Genomic DNA, 22,925 nt, shown 5'->3' with positions numbered 1-22,925 from the left:
CTACCATCTTCCATGCAATTCCCCTTCTCTCTCCCATTCCCACGCACCTCTCATCCCTATTTAATGGTAATCTTCTCATGCTCTTCCTCCTTGCTCTGTTTTGAGTCGCCCCCCCTTATATCAAAGAAGACATTCTGCATTTGTTTTTTAGGGATTGGCTAGCTTCACTTAGCATAAACTGCTCTAATGCCATCTATTTCCCTGAAAATGCCATGATTTTTTTGTTTTTTAGTGCTGAGTAATATTCCATTGTGCATAAATGCCACATTTTTTAATCCATCTATTGAAGGGCATCTGGGTTGGTTCCACAGTCTAGCTATTGTGAATTGTGCTGCTATGAATATTGATGTAGCTGTGTCCCTGTTGTATGCTCTTTTTAGGTCTTTTGGGTATAGTCCAAGAAGGGGAATAGCTGGGTCAAATGGTGGTTCCATTCCCAGCTTTCCAAAGAATCTCCATACTGCTTTCCAAATTGGCTGAACCAATTTGCAGTCCCACCAGCAATGTATGAGTGTACCCTTTTCCCAACATCCTCGCCAGCACTTGTTATTGTTTGACTTCATAATGACTGCCATTATTACTGGAGTGAGATGGTATTTTAGAGTGGTTTTAACTATTTTTAATGTCTCCACTGGCACTCTCCCCTCAGAATATGTTATGCACATCCTCAAGTGTAGTGAAATCCTTCCTCAAAGTTACACAGATCTTTGTATAGTTTTTGCTCATACCAATTACTTGAGTATCCTACACCTAGTTTTCAATTTTCCAACTTCCACTATATCTTATATACATGACAATAGGAGTTCCATCTACAACACTCCACTGATAGTGGACTTATTGACTTTACAATAATTTTCATGTTGTCAGATAGTTTTATCTTAATTGATCTCTAGAGCATTTAACTTCTTCCTTTCTCTATTTTCTCTCATTAGATTCTGTATTATGGTGTGTGTGTGGTGCTGAGTATTCAACCAAGGCCCTTGTAAAAGCCAGGCTGGTATCCTATCACTGAGCTACATCCCAGCCCTCTGATATTATTCTTGATTTCCTGCTCTTTCTCTGCACATGCTTTGATATGTTAGTATGTCTTGCCAGACCTTCTGTCCCTACTTACTGTATTAACTGCACTCCCAACTTCTCCTCTGCCCATCCATCACCCACTTCCAGTATCTTTACCACATTTGGCAATTCAGCTACATTACACTGGTTACTCTCAGATGTTTATCTCAGCCTGGATATTTCTATGGCACTCCAGGCACATGTACTCAGTTAAGTACTGAACATTTCATTTTATAGGTGCCTCGATCTCCCCGAGTTCAAATCAGAGCCCTAATTTACTCTCTGAATTGCTTTATTCCCATTCATGTACCCTTGTTGGAATAACTTTCAGTTTGCAGCTAGCAGCTATGAGCAGAACAGAGTGCTAGGAAAACCTATGCTCATACAGGCCTGATAGGAACACCTGCAGGACGGGGCGCTCTGCTCTAGCGAGCTGTCAGTGAAACCACATCCTCAGTGCTGAGGTCGGCGTTGCCAAGCTACAAGGCCAGGAACCGAGAGTTAAGTGCTTCAGGGCATGAAACCCCCGACTTGTAAGGTGCCCTCCCCTAGGGCCAAAGATCTTTCCATACTGCTTTCCACTGTGTAGCAATATTTAGAGCTTCCTCATAACCTGGCTACATTAATCATAAAATGATTGGTTTCTAGATGTTGTATAACCTGCTTGCTTATGTATGATTGGAAGATGCATTCTATTTCAATTGTAATCACTTCCGAATTAAATGAGCTACTGGACAACGGCTGAGGTTGTCACCTGCCAGCTCTCACCAGCTCCCGGGATCTGTGTGTTAACTCTGTGTCTCTACCCACCCCCCACACTGAGGTAGCCGAGTGACCAACTGACCACACCAGTGACCAGAACACTCACATACCCTCCCAATTTATTACTCAAACCTAAAGGTGGGCTTTATCCTTTACTTTCCCTCTTCACATCCATATCTCATTAGTTTCCAAGTCCTATCAATTCTTTTTCCTAATATTTTATGTAGCCATCCCCTTGTTTCCATTCCTACTGCCTTTCCCTTATAATGGCCTTCATCATTTTCCCCACTAGATACTATTATAACCGTTCTTTTTTTTCTCTGTTCTCAAGATTTGTTTTGCTCCAATATAACCTCCATATTTTCTCCAAAATGATCTCTACACTTCCTACAGCTTTCACCATCAAGAATAGTACATCATACATGCCTTTGTGATTTGGCAGTTTCCAGACTCTAGCCATTACTCATCCTCTCTCTTCAGCTATTTGTGATTTTAAAAAACATTTCCACTTGGGTTAAAAACATGCTAGTTTCAAAATACATTAGTTACCTTTGCAAGGTAGACAGACAGTGGTGGTGGTATAAATCTGGCATGAGAAGGATTTTCTCATGTTAAGTATGAATCACAGACTTGTGTCAGGAGGCAGGCTAAGTGGAGGAGAAGCATGGAAAATGTGTATAGCAGCTTAACTGAACTGTCTGTTCAGTTAAGATGGAAAGATTATGGCAGGCAGAGGGGAGGACCTTAGATCTGGTGGGAAACTAGATCTAGAGGGCTAGACTTGGTAATAAAGCTATACAAAATCACTAAGTCACTAGAGGCAAGAACTTGCCACCTAAGCTTTACTGGAACATAGGAATATATATATATATATATATATATATATATATATATATATATATATATATATATATTCAAATAGAGGAGAAAAATAGGATAAGAAGTCTTAAGAACAAAAGTGAAATAAGCAACACTCTTGCAAACTATGCACCATCTTACTTGGTGATTTCTCTCTGTGTGTGTGTGTGTGTGTGTGTGTGTGTGTGTGTGTGTTAGTTACTGGAGATTGAGCCCGGGCCTTGAACATGCTAGGCAAAAACTGAGCTATATCCTCTTCCCTTTCTATTTTAAGACAGCATCTTACTAAGTTTCCTAGGCTGGCCTCAATCTTTGGATCATCCTGCCTCAGCCTCAAGAGTAGCTGGGATTATAGACGCCATGCCACTGCACCCAGATGATTTTTCTTTCTTTCTTTTAATTAATTATTTTTTTAATTGTATATAGGTAGTGACATCTCAGCAAAATTGGAAGGGGAGCAGCATGTCCAATATCTGTGAGGAACAGAGCAGTTCCCATGTGGCTTTCTGTCCTCAAAGTGAGGCTTACCAAATGAGAAGGACTAGGGATTTAGGTAGGAGCTGTGTTAGTTATGTGGGATTCTTCTCTTTTCATGGTATTTAGTAACTGGATCCTAAAGAATAGTTAAGTCTCTATTAAAAATGACCCAGAATTCCACACTGGAGACATCATCCCCTCCTCCCACCCTTGAACCTTTTATGAGATATATTATAGGTTTGGGTTACCCAACATTAAGAAATGACTCAATTCCAAAGGAGGGAACCATATCCTATCATATCCTTCCAGTGGGGCCACTAAATCTAAGTCCTACCATAAGGCTCAGGAATTCCTTGAGACAGGGACTTCTCTCTACATCTCTTTATATAAAACTTCAAATGGAAAAAGCTTTGTGTTCTGCTGCTCCATGAATTTGGTACCCAATAGTGAATGGGAATGCTCTGCAGGGTGCCAAACCTCCTTGGTATTGTTCTGAGAAGCAGTTCTGAAAGGGATGCTTTGTTTACCTTAGACCAGACTTCACATCTCAGTTCTGGAAGACCTAGGCTGAAACAAAAAATTTGGAAGCCTCTTTTCAGTCCTGAGAAGACAAGAGATGGGGTTCAGATACTGCTGTGCTCCAGGCTCCATTCTTATTTTTAAAAGTGACTACTGCAGCTGGAAGTGCAGCCAAGCTTAGAATGGGGTGTGGAGTGAGGGTCCTGCATAACCTGAAACTGGTCACAAATAGAGGCGAAAGCTCAGCTGTGGAACCCTGAAATAATCAGGATGCCTTGTTAGGTCATAGTTTCAGGGTGAGAGAAAAACCAAGGATTTCAGGACTTAGGGGGAAGGTATTACATATTTCTCTTAGTCTGGACAGTGAGAGAGGTATAATATTAAATGTTTTGCCACAGGAACTTAGCTGAATTGGATGAGGGGACAAATAACCATGAGCCAAGACATGACTCCTCAGAAAGAAACAGAAATGAAAACCAAGTCAACAGACAAAGTGAATATCACTTGGGGGTTGGGCAAAGTGGGAGAATTCAGTTTGGGGACAGTGGTACAAAAGCCAGCTGACGGCAATAGGCATTTGGAGATAATGATGCAGAAAAGTTTTAAGAGTAGGGGAGAAAAACTGTAGACATTTTTATGGAATTCCTGCAGTAGAGTAGCACAACTGGTATGTGACCTACGAAGTGCAATTATAAAGAAGCTTTGATGTCCCACTGAGCAGTTCCCATGTGGGCTTTCTGTCCTCAAAGTGAGGCTTACCAAATGAGAAGGACTAGAGATTTAAGGGCTGTGTTAGTTATCTAAATCTCTCTTTAAATTTGAGAGATTTAGTTCTTTTGTGCAAGCTCAATGAATATTCAAGTTCAGTTTAGTAAGGAGAACATCCATTCCCATGCAATGGCCCAAGATTCCAGTTTCATCCAAATCACAGCTATTTCTACCTCCTCTAACTAGGAAAAGGAATAGGAGTAGCTTCTTTCTTTTCTAAGCTTCAGTATTTGACTCTTCCAGGGATACAAGAGGAGTAGAGAGGAGGTAGGAGAGGTAAGGAGGTCAGGAAATTTTCAACATGACTAGCACTATGGTGAGCTGGCTCTGGTTACAATTTGCAGCACATCCTGCACTGATACTCCTGTTACTGGGGATTTACCACATATATGCACTTATTTACTGTATTCTTTCCATATTTTAGGACTCATCTGTTGCCCCAGCTTCTCTCTACTGAGGTCTGTTTGGTGTTCTGGGTTGAGGGGGTCTTCATGGGCCTACCTGGCCATATCCCAGTACTCTGTTCATGTCCTTCCTTTAGTTTATGGAAAACTGGGTGAAACCCTGCACTGGTAAGTCTGGGCATGTGTATAGATCTGCAGCCATAAATATCTTCAGCTCATTTCTCAGCAGCAGGCTAGTCCTTCTCTGGTCCTTCAGATTTCTCAGGCAAGACTCAACACCAGTCCATTGTGTCTGTCAACTGCAGAACCATGTACCAGTTTCTCTGAGGAATTTAACTGAAGTCCTTTCACCAGGATTTGAGCTGAGGGGTGGACACCCTCATTGTTCCCTCAGTAAGGGCACCACATTAAAACAACCCTCTCCAAGGATCCTTTTCACAAATCTATCCTTAGTCCACAATTCAAGAATGCTTTATATCCTAGGTGGGGGGTGAGGGATTCAAGAGTCATAGGACTTGTTCTTGACCCTCCTCTTTGGCATTTTCCTTCTTTATCTGCCTTCGAAGTCTGTATTTATTATCTGAAAAAAAAATTTTTTTGGGGGGGGAGGTTAGGGTCTTTCTGTTTAAACATCCATTTTATCAGCAAAAACTAGCTTCCAATAGATTAAAAAATAGTTTTCTACCAACTACAAACAGAAGTAGAGAATATAACAATAATCAGAAATGTTTAGGGCATGTAAAAAAGAAACTCTATTGAAATCAACATAAGACTAAATACAGAGAAACAATAGGTTTTTGTGAATAAATAGTGTATGAATAAATAGTATAAATACCTGGATTCTTTACAGAGTAGTAAAACAAAGTTAAAACCATCCTAAGTGAAATGTTAATGGTAGTTATCTATGGTCCATGTGTTTGAGATTTTCCTATTTTCTGAAATTTTGGCATAAATGTGTTTTAAAATCTTTCCTACTTTAAATACATGAAAGGAATCAAATCATACTGAAACAGTCCTATTTCAGTATTTCCCACCAAAGAGAAAACTATTTAATTTTTTAATTTTTCTAGTAATTGACTCCATGTTTGTAAATTATTTTATTTTACAATTTATAATGCTGGCATGTTTTACTTACCAATTTCAGATATTATCTATTAATGACTCACTATTATACATGATGTCTTATTTTCCTTATGTGATTTTTCTTTTCTCATCCTTCCAAATGGTTCCACAAAATTTTGGTGCCTCTCTTGTTTTCCTCATCACTTTAATGGAATTAAGCTCCATTTCTTGTCTCATCAGTATGGACGCCCTATTTACCTCCTACCTTCTGTGATAAATTGTTAGCACTTCTATTATTTCTTCACCTTTTACTCCCCATCCTGCCTCCTTCTCCTATGAGTTTCTTTGGTAATTAACTCTAGTCACATCTCTGCTTAACTTAATGATTGGTTCTAAAATCTAACACAATTGCAGTATTATAATTTTATGAATATTATTAACCACATACCCAAATATGCTGAGAGTACATTTCCTCTTTAGTGACTTTCGTCCCTCTGTAGTTTGTGATCATCTCCCCCTCCCCCAATACCTAAAATTCTCCCAAATTTCCTTACATTCTTTCTGAGGGTAAATAATCTGCTGTGTAGGCTCAGTTTCCACCAAGTTCTGGTTCCGGTTCCCACTCCCTCCATCTAGTCAGCGGAAGCTCTTCCCTACAGCTTCTGTAGTGTTAGTCCCTTAGGGTTTCCTTTGACTGTTCAGTGTTAGAAAACATCAGGAATCCACATCTTCCTTTTTACGTTTGTTCACTTTACTGGAAGCACTTTATGAAGTATGTTCTCAAGACACATGGAAGATAAACATTCTTAGGTCATGTTTGTCATGTTATTGTTCTGTTCTCCTACTTGGTGGAGTGATTGGGTAGAGATTCTAGTCCACAGAAACTCGAAGGCATTGCTTCTCTGGCTACATACTGCAATTAGAGTCTGATTCCTTTGTCAATAACCTAGTCTTTTTTCTTCTGTAGAAGGTTTTCTAATCTCCTGTCAAAATATTTTCTCTTTACCCTTGGGTGTTCTGAAATTTCATTTCAATAGTTCTGAGTGTGCATGTTTTAGTCATTGTTATTAGTATTCCATAACACACCATTTGCATTTAAAGATTTGTGTCTTCCTAGAGCTTTGAAATTCTACCCCCCACTCCTATGGTCCTAGAGGTTTCGTTGCCTTTGTTTTATACCAGAAACTGAACCCAGGAATGCTTAAATACTGTGCCACATCTTCAGCCCTTTAAAATGTTTTTCTAAATTTTGAGAGAGTCTCGTGTTAAGTTGCTTAGGGTCTCACTAATTTGCTGAGGCTGGCTTTGAACTTGTAATCCTCCTGTCTCAGCCTTCAGAGTTGCTGGAATTTTAGGTGTGTGCCACCATGCCTGTGGTCATAGAGTTTGAAAGACAAAGCCTCCAACACTAGAAGAACTCAGACTCCTCACATGGAACCATTCTCTTTACTTATTGACAGAGGACAATGTTGAGTGTTCATCTGACTCCAGGAAGTGACTCTCCCCACTGATATAGGCTGAAATCCCTTGCTTGAACAGGACCATTAAGCATAGAGATACAGCTTTGCTTATTATACATTCCTGCTTTGGGTAGGAATAACAGCTTTGCAGCGGCTAGGACAAAAGACTTCTAGTTACAACTTTATCAGGACTGCCCATGTGTGTGCCTGAAGTGTCTGTAGGCCCCTACTCAATTCTTTTGATCTGATCTGTGCATTTGAATCCTTAAACAGTAATCCCTCTGAATAAATGGACATATTCAACTGTTTAACCTGGCATTATACTAGCCTACTCTATGGTTGGTCATACTTGTTATAATAGATTGAAATATCCTTTCTTAGATTCAAGAGACTTTGGAAAGTCAAAGAAAGAGTTCATTAAAACAATTTAATTGATTTCCTTGCCTTGCTGGACACTTACCCTTAGTTATTTATTAATTTTTTACCTTTCACCTGTAGGAATGGAAAACTATAGAAGGAAATGAATGTCATATTTGCATTTAGTTATTTAGAAGAAATGTTGAAAATAAAGAATTTATTATCTTCTTGTATGTCCAGAAAGTTGTTCTGTTGGAGGATAGTCAGTACAAGGATTGTAGTAATGGTAATAACTAGTTTTCAGTGGTGTTTTTGTTTATACAATAAGATGTTTATAACTAGGGATAAGCTTATAACTTTAGCTATAATGTGAAAAGGAATCCTGATCAGGAAAAAATTTGTAAAAATCTATAGCTAGTCATGTCAGAGTAAAATTGGAAAAAGACAAGGGAAAATCTAAAGTAACTTATTCTTATTTTTAAAGGAACTGTTATCTTCAAAGAGGCAAAATGTATACTGGCAGCTCTGTCTTATCAACAACAATAAGAAAAAAATTAAGAGACAATAGAATCGAATAATTAATATGCTGGAAAAAAATAATGACCAACATTGAATCCTATTCCTAGCAAAATTATCCTTCAGAGATGAAAATGAAATAAAGACCCTGCCTATCAAAAAAAGAATTTGCTATCATCAAACCTTCAGGAAGGAAATAAACACGTTCTTTGGGCAGAAGGAAAATGATATCAGTTTGAAGATGGACTATGCAGGTAGGAAAGTATAGCAAAGAAAGCCATAAATAAGTGGCTAAAAAACAAAACAAAACAAAACAAAAAACATTGACTATGTAAAATAATAGTAATAAATTTTTGTGGAGTTCAAACTATACAGAGAATTAAAATAAAGACTCTTAAATAGTAGTATTTTAGTTGTTATTTTCCTGTGGTCAAAGTATTAATTTGCCATTTTTAGAATAAAAAGTCACATAGCTTTCAGACTAGTGGAAGAACAAGAATGGAATAAGAAAGATCAATTTCCCGATAAACAAGCAAGAAAGCATAGAAAAGCAGAATATAAAACAGGCAGAATAAAGAGGAAGCACAGTAAAAAGGGAGATTTAAGCCTATGTTTACCATTTCAAAACTTCTGCAGATCAGACAGGGAACATGATAGAAAAAAGTGCAATTGATTTAGTCAATTCATTTTGTCATGTCCTAAGAAGTCCTCCTTAAAAGTTTCCATGAACACAAGTATAAAAATTTTTATTTCTCAGGTACTTTAGTTACCAAGATAGCACAGGAAGTTACTCTGTATCCCTCATGTCTCAGTCCTCAGGATGAACCTTCAAGATAGGTTTTCATTCCTAATTTAGAGGCGAGGATGGCCTAAGATTGCTCAGACACCAAATGACAAAAACAAGATTCAAACCAGGTCTAACTCATCACAAACCACAACACATCCCACTACGACAATTATGCATTTAATAACATTCCATTTAACATGTTGTTCAAATATATCCTAAGTCCTTACTTATCCAGAAGAAACAGATGGACAAACGTTTTGGAACAAACCCACATATTTAAAAAAGGATAACTCTTGAGATTTCTCATGTCACAAAAATAGATCTTTAAAGCAAACATACTAAACTTAACCTATATTCTGTATACAGCTACTCATATTCAAATTGAGTATTTGTGGAGGTGTTATGCATTCTTTTTTTCATATTGCAGTCCACCCTGCATAAGCATTTTAGGTTCTGCTTGGGCCTCCATTTAATTTAGGCTAAAACCATGCATTTGTTTTATGTTCAAGGCAGAAATTTCATTTCTGAAATGATTTATAATGGAAGACAATGTAATTGCATTAGAAGATATTTTAATTTGCAAATTCATATCCAGCTAAGATTTGGGCAAAATAAAATCTAATTTATGCTAAAAATATCAATTCTGCTAATCAATTCTCTTTTAATGAATCCCCAAGAAGAAACTGTGTTGGCTATGATTCTTCACACAGCAATCTTCCAACCATATTGCTTTTTAAAAAAGTATTCAATATATTTTTACGGTCCTTTAGAAATGAGGATTGCATTATCTATTTACCACAAAATGAAAACTTTGCTGCCCAAACAATAAAAGAGAAGGTTGTTTTCTTTGAGGTCATTCATTTCCAGGTACATTCACTTTTATTTCCTTTGCTTTGTTACTACTTGACTCCAAATGCCTTCTACACTTATTTAACTGTATTTTCATATTGTACAATAAAATGATGATGGAACTGTAGCTTGTCCCAAGACCATTACAGGAAAAAGTTGGAGAAAGAAAAATCCTCACTAGAAAAGATAGATGGATGACATATTGGTCCTTAAACCCTGTTTCTAATGGAAAATCCCATGCAAGAGATGAAAAGTTACCAGAAAACATGAACCACTTCATTAACTTTATGCTCAAGTTCCGTCAGGAATTGGTTTTTAATGCCCATGTTCATCATTTATGAGCTCCTAGCATTCTTTATATACATTTTAAATTAAGCTTAATAAAATGGACTAGTTACATCATGATGCTCACTGCATCATCTATTTAAGGCATCCTAAAAAGTAATTCACAGAAGAGAACCAGAAAGCTGATGGGCCAGTGCAATCTTGTGATGCAAATTACTAATTATTAAATGGGGTCAAATGTGGCAGCTATAATCGCCCACTTTATTTGAAGTGATCTGAAAGTGCCAACATATCATGGAGTATACTTTTGGAAAACCAAGATAACATTTCTTTCATTTATTGTATTTCCATGGTACCTTTCAACTCTGGTTCCTAGTAATCCATGGACAGGTTGTTTGCATCACAACATATTTATTATTGATAGAAAGATAGAGAATTGGAAGTAGCTGTAGGTCACAACAAAGCAGATTAAAGTGAGCCAAGCACATTAGTTTTCAACATGGGTTCTAGCATTGACAATTCCACAGCCCACTAAACAACCTGTTCAGATTTGAAGAGTTACCTGGAATCATTCTTTTTTTTTTAATAAGAAGAAGTAATGTTTTTAATAAAGCAAGTATAAAAAAGTGTTTTAAGCAGGTTTTATAAGCCTGCTTATAATCAGCAGGACACTGTTAATGCTAGCTTTGTTGTTACTAAACTAAGTTAAAAATAAATTGCCAGAGGCTGGGTTGATTTGAAAGATATTCTTGAATTAATGATTAGAGGATAGCTAACAGTAATTAACACAGCCAGCCTCTGTGTAAACATTTGACATATTCAAACTCATTTCATCCTTTTAACAACTCTGTGAAAGAGGTACAACTATTATCCCTATCCCAGGGATAGGAAAATGAGGCAGAGAGGTCTAAGGAGGTAAAAATGGCTCACCCAAGATCATTCAGTAGGAAAGGGAGGGATACAACTTAGATGGTCTGGCTATGAAGCCTGATTGTCACCATTACATATAAACTTAGAATCTTAAAAAAACTGAGCCAATCATTCATTGGATTATTAGACTTTAACTGGCTTCTTTCTTTTCTAACAAAGAGACTTGCCCTGCACCTGCAGACTTTTAGCTCCCCAGAAAGAGGTCTTTTGGTCATTGGGAGTATATCCTTGAAAGGATTGTGAGACCCCCTTTCTCTTTCTTTCTCTTCTCAGCCACAAGTGGATTTGCTCTATATCATGCTCCCACCATGATACACTGCTCTCCCACCCCTCACTCAGGCCTAAGATGAGGTCTGCCTCATCTTGGAGTGGAACCTGCAGAACTGTAAGCCAAAATAAACCTCTTCTCTCTAAGCTGAGGATTTCTGGTATTTGCTATGCTGATGGAAACCTAACTAACATACATGGACTTCTGCAAAATGAAGATGGGGACATCGTAAATATTAATTCCAAAAATTCTAAGTGTTTAATATAATTCTATATCATATTTACATATCTGTTTATGCAAAAGTTTTTTGATTCAGCCTTGGTTAAAAATTATAGGAAACCATAAGTTACAATGATATTTGATTATTTATGTCAGAACATTCTAGAAACCTTAGGCACATGGAAAACAGAGACTGGAAGAGTTTTATTTAGAATTAAATTAATGTGTCCAGATACTACATTTTTGTATCTCGGCACCAAATCTATCCTTCTTATTGCATTTGCTGCTGGGGCTGGGACTTTGCAAACCACATTTCTGCTTTGCCAGCAGGCTCCCTATCAAGTTGCATCATATGGTGGTGGTGGTAGTAGTATGTGTTTGTGTGTTAGGGGAGATTGTTTAGAGTGCAAGTACAAGGTAGGAGGAGGAAGATACTACATGCTCCTTGCTGTCTGCTTCCTGTTCCTGGGAGCGTCAGTCCTGCAACGCTGCTTCTCCCCAAAATGGCAATTCCTTCACATCATGATAATAGTAGAATCAGCCTGTTTGCATCTCTTCAGAGACACCAGGACCAGCTGCCTAGAGACCTCTCTTCAGAGATTGTGGTTCCTTCCCTAAGCTTTTAAATTTTGTTGTGTCCAACCTCTTCCTTTTGTTCCCCTAGCCCTTGGGGTGGGAGCTAGTTTCTGAAGTTGATTCTTTATGTTCTCTTTTGTCTTTTCAGTTATGTAATTAACAACTTTATAAGTTATTAATAATTCTTCATGTTTTGTTTTCTCTGTTAAATAACTAGCATGACTGTGGTATTCTGACAGGATCTTAATGCAGACAATGGATATGGGCCATGTCTCTTATTATTATGTCTCCTAAAACAGTCACATACTCTTCCTGAGTATCAAAGATCTCCCCATGGTACTCAGTTTTTTGTTAAATATAAATTTTATTTTAACAAGGAAGCATGTTAAAGCATTGTTTTATTCCTTTTAAATTTTGGGTCAAACATTCTCTCTTTTAAAGTATAATGTTAGTCAGAATCATATCTACATGAATCATTTATCAGTTAGAAGAGCTCCAGAACCCAGGTATAATTACTCTATTTTTTAGCTTGGAAATAAAAATAAAGATGGTAATGCTAGCAGCTTAAAAAATAAACTCAACAGGAAGTCTGGATGATGATGATGATTCTTCTTCTCTCTTTGTCTTTCTTCCTTCTTCTTCTTCTTCTTCTTCTTCTTCTTCTTCTTCTTCTTCTTCTTCTTCTTCTTCGTCTTCGTCTTCTTCATGATTTGCTATTGTAAGAGTTCCAAAACTTAAAAGGATAGTAGGAAGATTGCTAGCTCTATAAAGGGAGAGGTGATTATTTTGGGAGTCAATGATTATTTTTCCAAATTAAATTTAACTTTTGGCTTCCTGAAAGTCAAGACAATAATCATTGCTTTTAGAAACAAGTAAAATAGAGTTCCCTTTTCTTTCAGATATTAGACCTCTAATAATGGGAAGGGACAATCACCATGGTTCAGTGTTTTTCAGGACTAATAGGAAACATAAGGCTAAGAGAACCAACCATTAAATCAATAAAAGGGCTAATATTATAGGGCAAGAAAGAACTAGATTTTGAGTTTAAAAGATAGGAGCCAAATCTATTTAGAAATTACCTTACAGAAGAGGGCTAAATAACAAATTTAAAGTGCTAGAAAAATATGTCAACCAAGAATTCTATACCCAGCAAAATTTGAGTGAACTTAGATCTGCCTAACAAGAAATAGCAGAAAATCATCTTTAGATTGATAGAAAATAACATAGGATGGTAACTTGAATCCTCACAATGAAATAAAATGGCAGATATGAGGGTAACTTTTTAAAAATCTATAAATTATCTTTTTAATGTTTTATTTAATTGTACCAAGAGACATAGGATTATATAAAATAATTATAATACTGTCTTTGTTGGGTTTATAATATAAGTTGAAATAATGTAGCAAGAATAGCACAATGAAGGAGAAAGGAAAAACAATTATATTGGAGCAACTTTACATACTTTTTTTGGGGGGGGGGTACCAGGGATTGAACCCAGGGGCACTTAACCACTGAACCACATCCATAGTCCTTTTTGTATTTTATTTTGAGACAGGACCACACTAAGTTGCAGAGGCTGGCTTTGAACTTATGATTCTCTTGCATCCTCCTCCCAAGCCACTGGGATTACTGGTGTATGCCACTGCACCCAGCAAGGTTGTATAATTTTACTGGAATTAAGTCTGCATTAACTTGACAAAACAGTAAGACACTGTGATGCACATAGTACTACCCAGTATAACTACTAAGAAAGTAACACAAAAAATATTCTCAAAAGTTTGATGGAGGAGTTAAAATGATACACTTCTTTTGGCTCAAAAGAAGGCCCAAAAGAGGACTGATAAATTAAATAAAGATAAACATTACATGTAATATCTAGAAGACAAACAGAAAAATACAGGCATATTTCTAATAAAATTAATAATTACATTAAACTTGATAGAACTAAAATAAAAAGCAGGGATTGTTGGACAGGATAAAAAAGAAAATGTAGAGTCTATGACACATTGATTGAAAATAAAGGGATATTAACATAGTTAGAATGGTTACAAGAATATATGACAAAATGGACTTTAAGGAAATCGTACTAGAGACAATGAGAGACACTTTATACTGATAAAATAGTCAGCATATCATGAAAATGAAACAATTTTAGGAGGTGGGCCTTGTGGCACAGACCTATAATCCTAGTAACTTGGGATGCTAATGCAATTTTGAGCCCAGGCTCAGCAATTTATCAAGACCCTGTCTCAAGGAAAAAAAAAAAAAAAAAAGGAGAGGGCTGGGGGGTGGTGGAGTGCTGCTGGGTTCAATTCCCAGTAGAAAAAAAAGAAAAGAAAACAAAAAAAAAGAGAAAAGGAAAGTAAAACAATTTAAAATTTAGAACAAAATATCCCGAAATCAAAATAAGAACTGAAAAAAAAAATCAAAAGAGCAATAGATAGCTTAAAAACTGTAGATTTTTAAAAAAATTTTTATTGTTGGTTGTTCAAAACATTACATAGTTCTTGATATATCATACTTCACACTTTGATTCAAGTAGGTTATGAACTCCCATTTTTACCCTGTATACAGATTGCAGAATAACATCGGTTACACATCCATTGATTTACATATTGCCATACTAGTGTCTGTTGTATTCTGCTGCCTTTCCTATCCTCTACTATCCCCCCTCCCCTCCCCTCCCCTCCCCTCCCCTCTTCTCTCTCTACCCCATCTACTGTAATTCATTTCTCCCCCTTGTATTTTTTTCCCTTTCTCCTCACTTCCTCTTGTATGTAATTTTGTATAACCCTGAGGGTCTCCTTCCATTTCCATGCAATTTCCCTTCTCTCTCCGTTTCCCTCCCACCTCTCATCCCTGTTTAATGTTAATCTTCTTCTCATACTCTTCCTCCCTACTCTGTTCTTAGTTACTCTCCTTATATCAAAGAAGACATTTGGCATTTGTGTTTTAGGGATTGGATAGCTTCACTTAGCATAATCTGCTCTAATGCCATCCATTTCCCTGCAAATTCTATGATTTTGTCATTTTTTAATGCAGAGTAATACTCCATTGTGTATAAATGCCACATTTTTTTATCCATTCGTCTATTGAAGGGCATCTGGGTTGGTTCCACAGTCTTGCTATTGTGAATTGTGCTGCTATTAACATCGATGTAGCAGTGTCTCTGTAGTATGCTCTTTTTAGATAGTTGTAGTTTTGTGGATTGGTTTCTGTGTCCTCTATTCTGTACCATTGTTCCACCCGCCTGTTTTGGTACCAGTACCATGCTGTTTTTGTTCCTATTGCTCTATAGTATAGTTAGAAGTCTGGTATCACTATACCGCCTGATTCACACTTCCTGCTTAGCATTGTTTTTGCTATTCTAGGTCTTTTATTTTTCCATATGAATTTCATGATTGCTTTCTTTATTTCTACAAGAAATGCCATTGGGATTTTGATTGGCATTGCATTAAACCTATAGAGAACTTTTGGTAATATCACCATTTTGGGAATGAAACTGAAAATCAATGATAAAAGAAGGAAGGAAAAATCATGCATCACTTGGAGAATGAACAATAGGTTACTGAATGATCAATGGGTTATAGAAGACATCAAGGAAGAAATTAAAAAATTCTTAGAGATAAATGAAAACACAGACACAACATATCGGAATCTATGGGACACATTGAAAGCAGTTCTAAGAGGAAAATTCATTGCTTGGAGTTCATTCCTTAAAAAAAAGAAAAAACCAACAAATAAATGATCTCATACTTCATCTCAAAATCCTAGAAAAAGAAGAGCAAAATAACAGCAAAAGAAGTAGAAGGCAAGAAATAATTAAAATCAGAGCTGAAATTAATGAAATCGAAACAAAAGAAACAATTGAAAAAATTGACAAAACTAAAAGTTGGTTCTTTGAAAAAATAAATAAAATCGACAGACTCTTAGCCATGCTAACGAAGAGAAGGAGAGAACTCAAATTACTAGCATATGGGATGAAAAAGGCAATATCACAACAGACACTTCAGAAATACAGAAGATAATCAGAAATTCATTTGAATCCTTATACTCCAATAAAATAGAAGATAGTGAAGGCATTGATAAATTTCTTAAGTCATATGATCTGCCCAGATTGAGTCAGGAGGATATAGACAACCTAAACAGACCAATATCAATTGAAGAAATAGAAGAAACCATCAAAAGATTACCATCTAAGAAAAGCCCAGGACCGGACGGGTATACAGCAGAGTTTTACAAAACCTTTAAAGAGGAACTAATACCAATACTTTTCAAGCTATTTCAGGAAATAGAAAAAGAGGGAGAACTTCCAAATTCATTCTACGAGGCCAACATCACCCTGATTCCTAAACCTGACAAAGAAAGAAAACTACAGACCAATATGTCTAATGAACCTAGATGCAAAAATCCTCAATAAAATTCTGGCGAATCGGATACAAAAACATATCAAAAAAATTCATCCCTGGGATGCAAGGCTGGTTCAATATACGGAAATCAATAAATGTTATTCACCACATCAATAGACTTAAAAATAAGAACCATATGATCATCTTGATAGATGCAGCAAAAGCATTCGACAAAGTACAGCATCCCTTTATGTTCAAAACTCTAGAAAAACTAGGGATACCAGGAACATACCTCAATATTGTAAAAGCAATCTATGCTAAGCCTCAGGCTAGCATCATTCTGAATGGAGAAAAATTGAAGGCATTCTCTCTAAAATCTGGAACAAGACAGAGATGTCCTCTCTCACCACTTCTGTTCAACATAGTTCTAGAAACACTGGCCAGAGCAATTAGACAGATGAAAGAAATTAAAGGCATAAAAATAGGAAAAGAAGAACTTAAATTATCACTATTTGCAGATGACATGATTCTATACCTAGCAGACCCAAAAGGGTCTACAAAGAAACTATTAGAGCTAATAAATGAATTCAGCAAAGTGGCAGGATATAAAATCAACACGCATAAATCAAAGGCATTCCTGTATATCAGCGACAAATCCTCTGAAATGGAAATGAGGACAACCACTCCATTCACAATATCCTCAAAAAAAAAATAAAATACTTGGGAATAAACCTAACAAAAGAGGTGAAAGACTTATACAATGAAAACTACAGAACCCTAAAGAGAGAAATAGAAGATCTTAGAAAATGGAAAAATATACCCTGTTCATGGATGGGCAGAACTAACATCATCAAAAACTGTAGATTTCAGGGCTGGGGTTGTGGCTCAGTGGTAGAGAGCTTGTCTTGTATGTGTGAGGCACTGGGTTCTATCCTCAGCACCACATTAAAAAAAAAAAAAACTATAGATTTCAATGCCCCACTTTCAATACTGAATAAATCAGTAGACATAAAATCAAACAGATTATAGAAGAATTAAACATCATTGTCAGTCCATTTAACTTATATGGTATAGATTGTGATGAGTTAAGATGCATGCATTTATAGCCAAGGCAACCAATTCATATGAGAAAGGAGAATGTTTTCCACAAAGAATGCTAAGACATTTGGCTATTCATGTGCCAAAACAAAAAATGAGAAAAGAATAAACTTAGAGCCTTCCCACTACATAGAAAATCAACTAAAAATGGATTCAAGAGACTTAGATGAAAGAAATGAAATTACAGGGAGTAACAAGGATGGTGGAATGTGTTGGTCATCATTATATAAAGTACGTGTATGAAGACTTGAATTGGATGTCAACATACTTTATATACAAACAGAAATACAAAAAGCATGGTATTTATGTGTATTAAGAATTGTAATGCAAAAAAAATAAAAAATAAATAGAATAGCGTTACCTTAGATTAGGTAGAGGGAAGTGAAAGGAGGGGAAGGCACAGGATGTGGGGAAAGAAAGATATTAGAATGAAACGGACATCATTACTGTATGTATGTGACTGTATGACCAGTGTGATTCTACAATATGTATATTCAGAAAAATGAGAATTATATCCCATCTACATATGATACATCAAAGTATATAAGTATATTCTACTGTCATGTATGAAATTATAAAACTTCTAAAAAAAAATCTCTGTGACATTGGGTTAAAAAAGATTTCTTAGACATGACACAATTAAATCATGACCCCTTAAAAAAAGTTGACAAACTGGATTTCTAAATTAAAAACTGTTGGTCTTTAAAAAGCATCATCAAGGAAACAAAAAGAGGAGGAGGAAACATTCTCAAACCATTTATCCAGTAAATAGTCTAACATCCAGAATATCTAAAGAACTCTAAAAATCACAAAATTACAAGTAACCCAATTTAAAAGTGAACAAAAATATTGACCTGGTGTTTCACTAAGAAAATGATCATAGGGCTGGGGTTGTGGCTCAGTGGTAGAGTGCTTGCCTAGCATGCGTGAGACACTGGGTTTGATCGCCAGCACCACATAAAAATAAACAAGTAAAGCTATTGTGTCCATTTACAACTAAAAAAAATTTTCAAAATAAAATGATTTGACAAAGGATAGATATCCAGAATACCTAAGAAACACCAAAAACTTAAGAATAATAATAATATTAATAATAATCTGATTAAGAATGGGAAAAAGTCTAATAGATTTTTTTTTAAAGGGAGACACACAAATGGCCAAAAAGCATATGAAAAAATATGTAAACACCATGAATCATCAGGGAAATCCAAATCAAAATTGCCATGAGATATGAAGTTACTTCAGTTAGAATGAATATTATGATAACAAAAAAATATAACAAATGCCAACAAGGATGCAGATACAAGGGGAACTTTCATACACTGTTGGTGGAAATGTAAATTAATATAGCCATTATGGAAAATAGTATGGTGATTCCTAATAAAATTTAACAATAGAACTGCTATGTGATCTGGTAGTTCTTCTACTGTGTATATACCCAAAAGAAATGAAATCAGTGTGTCAGAAAGACATCTGCACTCCCATGTTTATTGCAGCACTATTCACAATAGTCAGGAAATGAAAACAACAGGAATAGTGACCAACTGAAGAGTGGAAAGAGAAAATGTGGTACATATACACCATAGAATACTATTCACCCAGAAAAAGAATGAAATCTGTCATTTGCAGCAACATGGATGAAACTGGAGATCATTATGTTAAGTGAAATAAGGCAGGCACAGAAAGACAGGTTCTGTATGATCTCACTCATGTGTGGAATCTAAAAACATTGACAGGGAAAATTTGAGAGCAGGAATGGTGGTTACCAGGGGCTGGAGAGCTAACAAGGGAGGAGAGAGAGTAGGGAAATGTTGATTGATGGGTGTTGAGTTACAATTAGGAGGAGGAGGAGGTTCTGGTGTGCTATTGTACAATAGGGTGACTATAGAGAACAACAATTTTCTGTACATTTCAAAAAGTTAGGAGAAAAGAGTTTGAGAAGTTTTTAACAGACAAATGATAATTGAAGACATAGACATTTCTAATTTGACTTACCCATTATATCATGTACACATGCATAGAAATATCACACGGCACTCCATTAATATGCTTGAGTTTTATATTTATGTATTAGTTAAAAACTTAATTTAAAAAGAAGAAAAAAGAAAAAATATGTGAATGGCTAATTAGCCAATGAAAAGATGCTCATCATTAGAGAAGTCCTAATGAAAACCACAAAGAAGGCTGGGGATGAAGCTCAGTGGTAGAGGGTTTGCCTTGAGTGTGTGAGGCCCTAGGTTTAATCTCCAGTGCTACAAATATCAAATAAATAAATAAGATCACAGTTAGATATCAATCCACATCTATCAGCAAGGTTATTTTTTAGAAACAGATAATCAAAAAAACAAACAGATAATCTCAAGTGTGAGTAAGTGTGTGAAAAATCTGGAATCCTCCTATACTGCTGATGAGAATGTAAAACAGCACAGCCACTTCAGAAAACTCTCTGGCAATTGCTCCCAAGTAAAACAACTTGGTACTAATAAATTATTATATTAACATGGTCAACTCAGCATTAACTAGAAATTTTGTTCCTAGTGATCTACCAATAAAAGGAAAACAAATGTCCATACAAAGACTAGTACATCAAGACTTATAGTAGCATTATTCATATTAGCAAAAAAAAAAAAAACTTGAAAGTTACCCAAATCTCCATTATCTAATAAAGGAAAAACAATGATACAGAATGTTTTTATCATAAGCATCTCCGTGCTGCCCTTTTATAACCACACTCCAACTCCTTTCCCTTCTTCACTACCCTCCCACTGGAAACTGTTCTCCATTACTATAATTTTTTAATTAGGGAAATGATATAAAATGGAGTTATACAGATAGTATCAAACCATTAGGATTGGATTTTTTACCCGCTGCACAATTCTCCAAAACTTTATCCACATTGTTTCATGCATTCATGATCCACTTCCTTTTATTACTGAGTAGTTTGTGGTGGCATACCACATGGCCACTGTTGTTTAAGTTGCTAGAAAACATTTAAGTTGCTTTAATTCTTTCACTTTTACAAATAAAGCTGCTGTCGACACTTGTGTACATTATGTGAACATAAGCTATCGTTTTTCTTAGATAAATGCCCAAGAGTGAAGTGCTGGGTCCTAAGAACAGTTTGCATATTTATTTGGAAGAAACTGCCGAAATGTTTACTGGGATAGCTGGGGATTAAATTTAAGAATAATTCTGTTTATTGTTAACACTAACCAGACAAGAAAGAGAACAAAGAAACCATACCTGTGTTCAAGATCTTCTATAAGAATAGGAAAGAAGTCTATTCAGACTCTCATATTTTCAATAAATGAGAAAAGATGACAGTGCATTATTATCCAGCTGTCTTTGAATGGAAAACAATTTATTAATAAAATTAATTTAAAAATTTATAAACAATTTCAAAGTTGACCTAAGAGGTCATCAACAATACGTCCACAGTATCTTGATGTAATATTTGGCATTAAGCAGACTGAATTTTTTTGCTCAACATTTTGGGTTAAAATACAGAAAATATATTCCTTATGTACCCAAATACATAAACCTATTTATCTTGGTTTATTTTTTTATTAAAGAAAAATCCCTTGGAAAGATGGAGATATTTTCTCTTCCAAAAACAAGACAAACTCTATCCTTTGAGGATAAAAAATAAAAATTTCAGGAGATTTTTGAATAATTTAGAAAGTTCTAAGCCTTGAGGCATAATATTCCCATTATGAAATTATTACTGCACAGCAAGTAATTTTGGACTAAGTCATTCTCTCAAATTCTGAAATCAACAGAAATTATGAGCAAAAGAAATTCGTATTCTGTACACAGTGAGCTGCTCCCAGCCATAAAGCTTCTCAGTTCATTGAGAATGTATGTATCCTAAACCAGACATAAATGCCATCCTGGGATCTGCCTGCATGAAGACTATTTAGGAATTCTTCCTCCACTTACCAGCAGTCTGCTGCCCTTTGGATATGGTTTTAAATTTGTTCCCCAAAGTTCAGGTGTTGTCTTAGTGTGCTGGTAAGACCTTATGACCTCAGGAGAGATTATTGGCTCCTTTACTCTCAGGCTTCCTGGTTAGAGAAGTGATCTCTCATCTCTTACATGCCGTTTGGCTGTTGCCATGGGGCTCTCACCCAAGTATGTACTATGCTTTTTGGAATTTCAGCACCCAACACTGTGACCTAAATAACTTTTTTTTCTTTATAAAGTTATCCTGCCTCAGGTATTTCATTATAATAACAAAATTGATATCAGCCTTTTATGCCCCTTTCTATACAATTCTGCTCAGCCATCTCTGAATGTCTGATTGTAGGAAGATCCTAGCTCCAAAAAACATCTGGGCAGCTCCCTAGAAATCCTACTTGCTATGAGGTTTTCTGCTTCCTTTTAAGTGACAAAGGTCAATTCTCATCCATGATGATACATTCATCCCCACTTTTTCCATATTGGAGCTGCTACTCTTTCTCTGTTCCTATCACTTTTAGCTATTATCAACATACATCTCCATCTGCTACATTTGTATTAATTTATTATTGTCATATGGACAGTAAAATTTTTATCTAAAATATTTTTATAATTAGTCCATGAGTACTCCTTCCTTTCTCATAATTACATACTTAATGAAGGGTTTTAATTTATTAACAGTTCAATACTGGCTTACTTGAAGGATTTATAACCTTTTTATATATTCAACAAATATAACACATATTCATCGAATGCCTACTATTTCTACTGTGATTATTACTGAAGATTCTGTGGTGAAAAACATGGATGTATTTTTTTCCCTAACAGTAGAGAGAGACATTAAGAAGATTGTCACAAGTAATTATTATGTTAGAAATAATGGGGGAAAATATATGCTAGGCATGTATACATTAAGAAACTTGAAATAATATAGCAAAAATCATAGGCTAGGAAAAAAATCATGTTGGAGCTGAGATCTGAAAATGATTGGAGTTAAGAGAGCTCAGTGGAAACAGTGTAAAGAGAAGAATTTTGGCATAGACAAGAACATAAATTTGTATATGTATGAGTATGTAAAAGACAACAAATCCCACCATCATGCACAACTATAATGCACCAATAAGAAATATGGAACAAAGAACCCACCGACCCTCGCTGTTGCTGGAACTCAGAGCTGAGGCATGAGAGCTGGGAGGTAGGCAGGAGCCACACCATGCCTGGTCTAGTAGCTCTACATTTTATTCCAGTTGCATTCAAAAAATTTTTAAGTAGATTGGCACTTTATTTCATTTTCCAGGAGTGATTCTTTTCAAGTTATCATTCTGGCTTAGATTGGTGGAGAACATGAAGGGATATCATTTAGTA

The sequence above is a fragment of the Urocitellus parryii genome, chromosome 3 (genome assembly GCF_045843805.1).
Source record: "Urocitellus parryii isolate mUroPar1 chromosome 3, mUroPar1.hap1, whole genome shotgun sequence".
Taxonomy (NCBI): domain Eukaryota; kingdom Metazoa; phylum Chordata; class Mammalia; order Rodentia; family Sciuridae; genus Urocitellus; species Urocitellus parryii.
The sequence above is the reverse complement of the archived record's forward strand: the minus strand, read 5'-3'. Positions refer to the sequence as shown.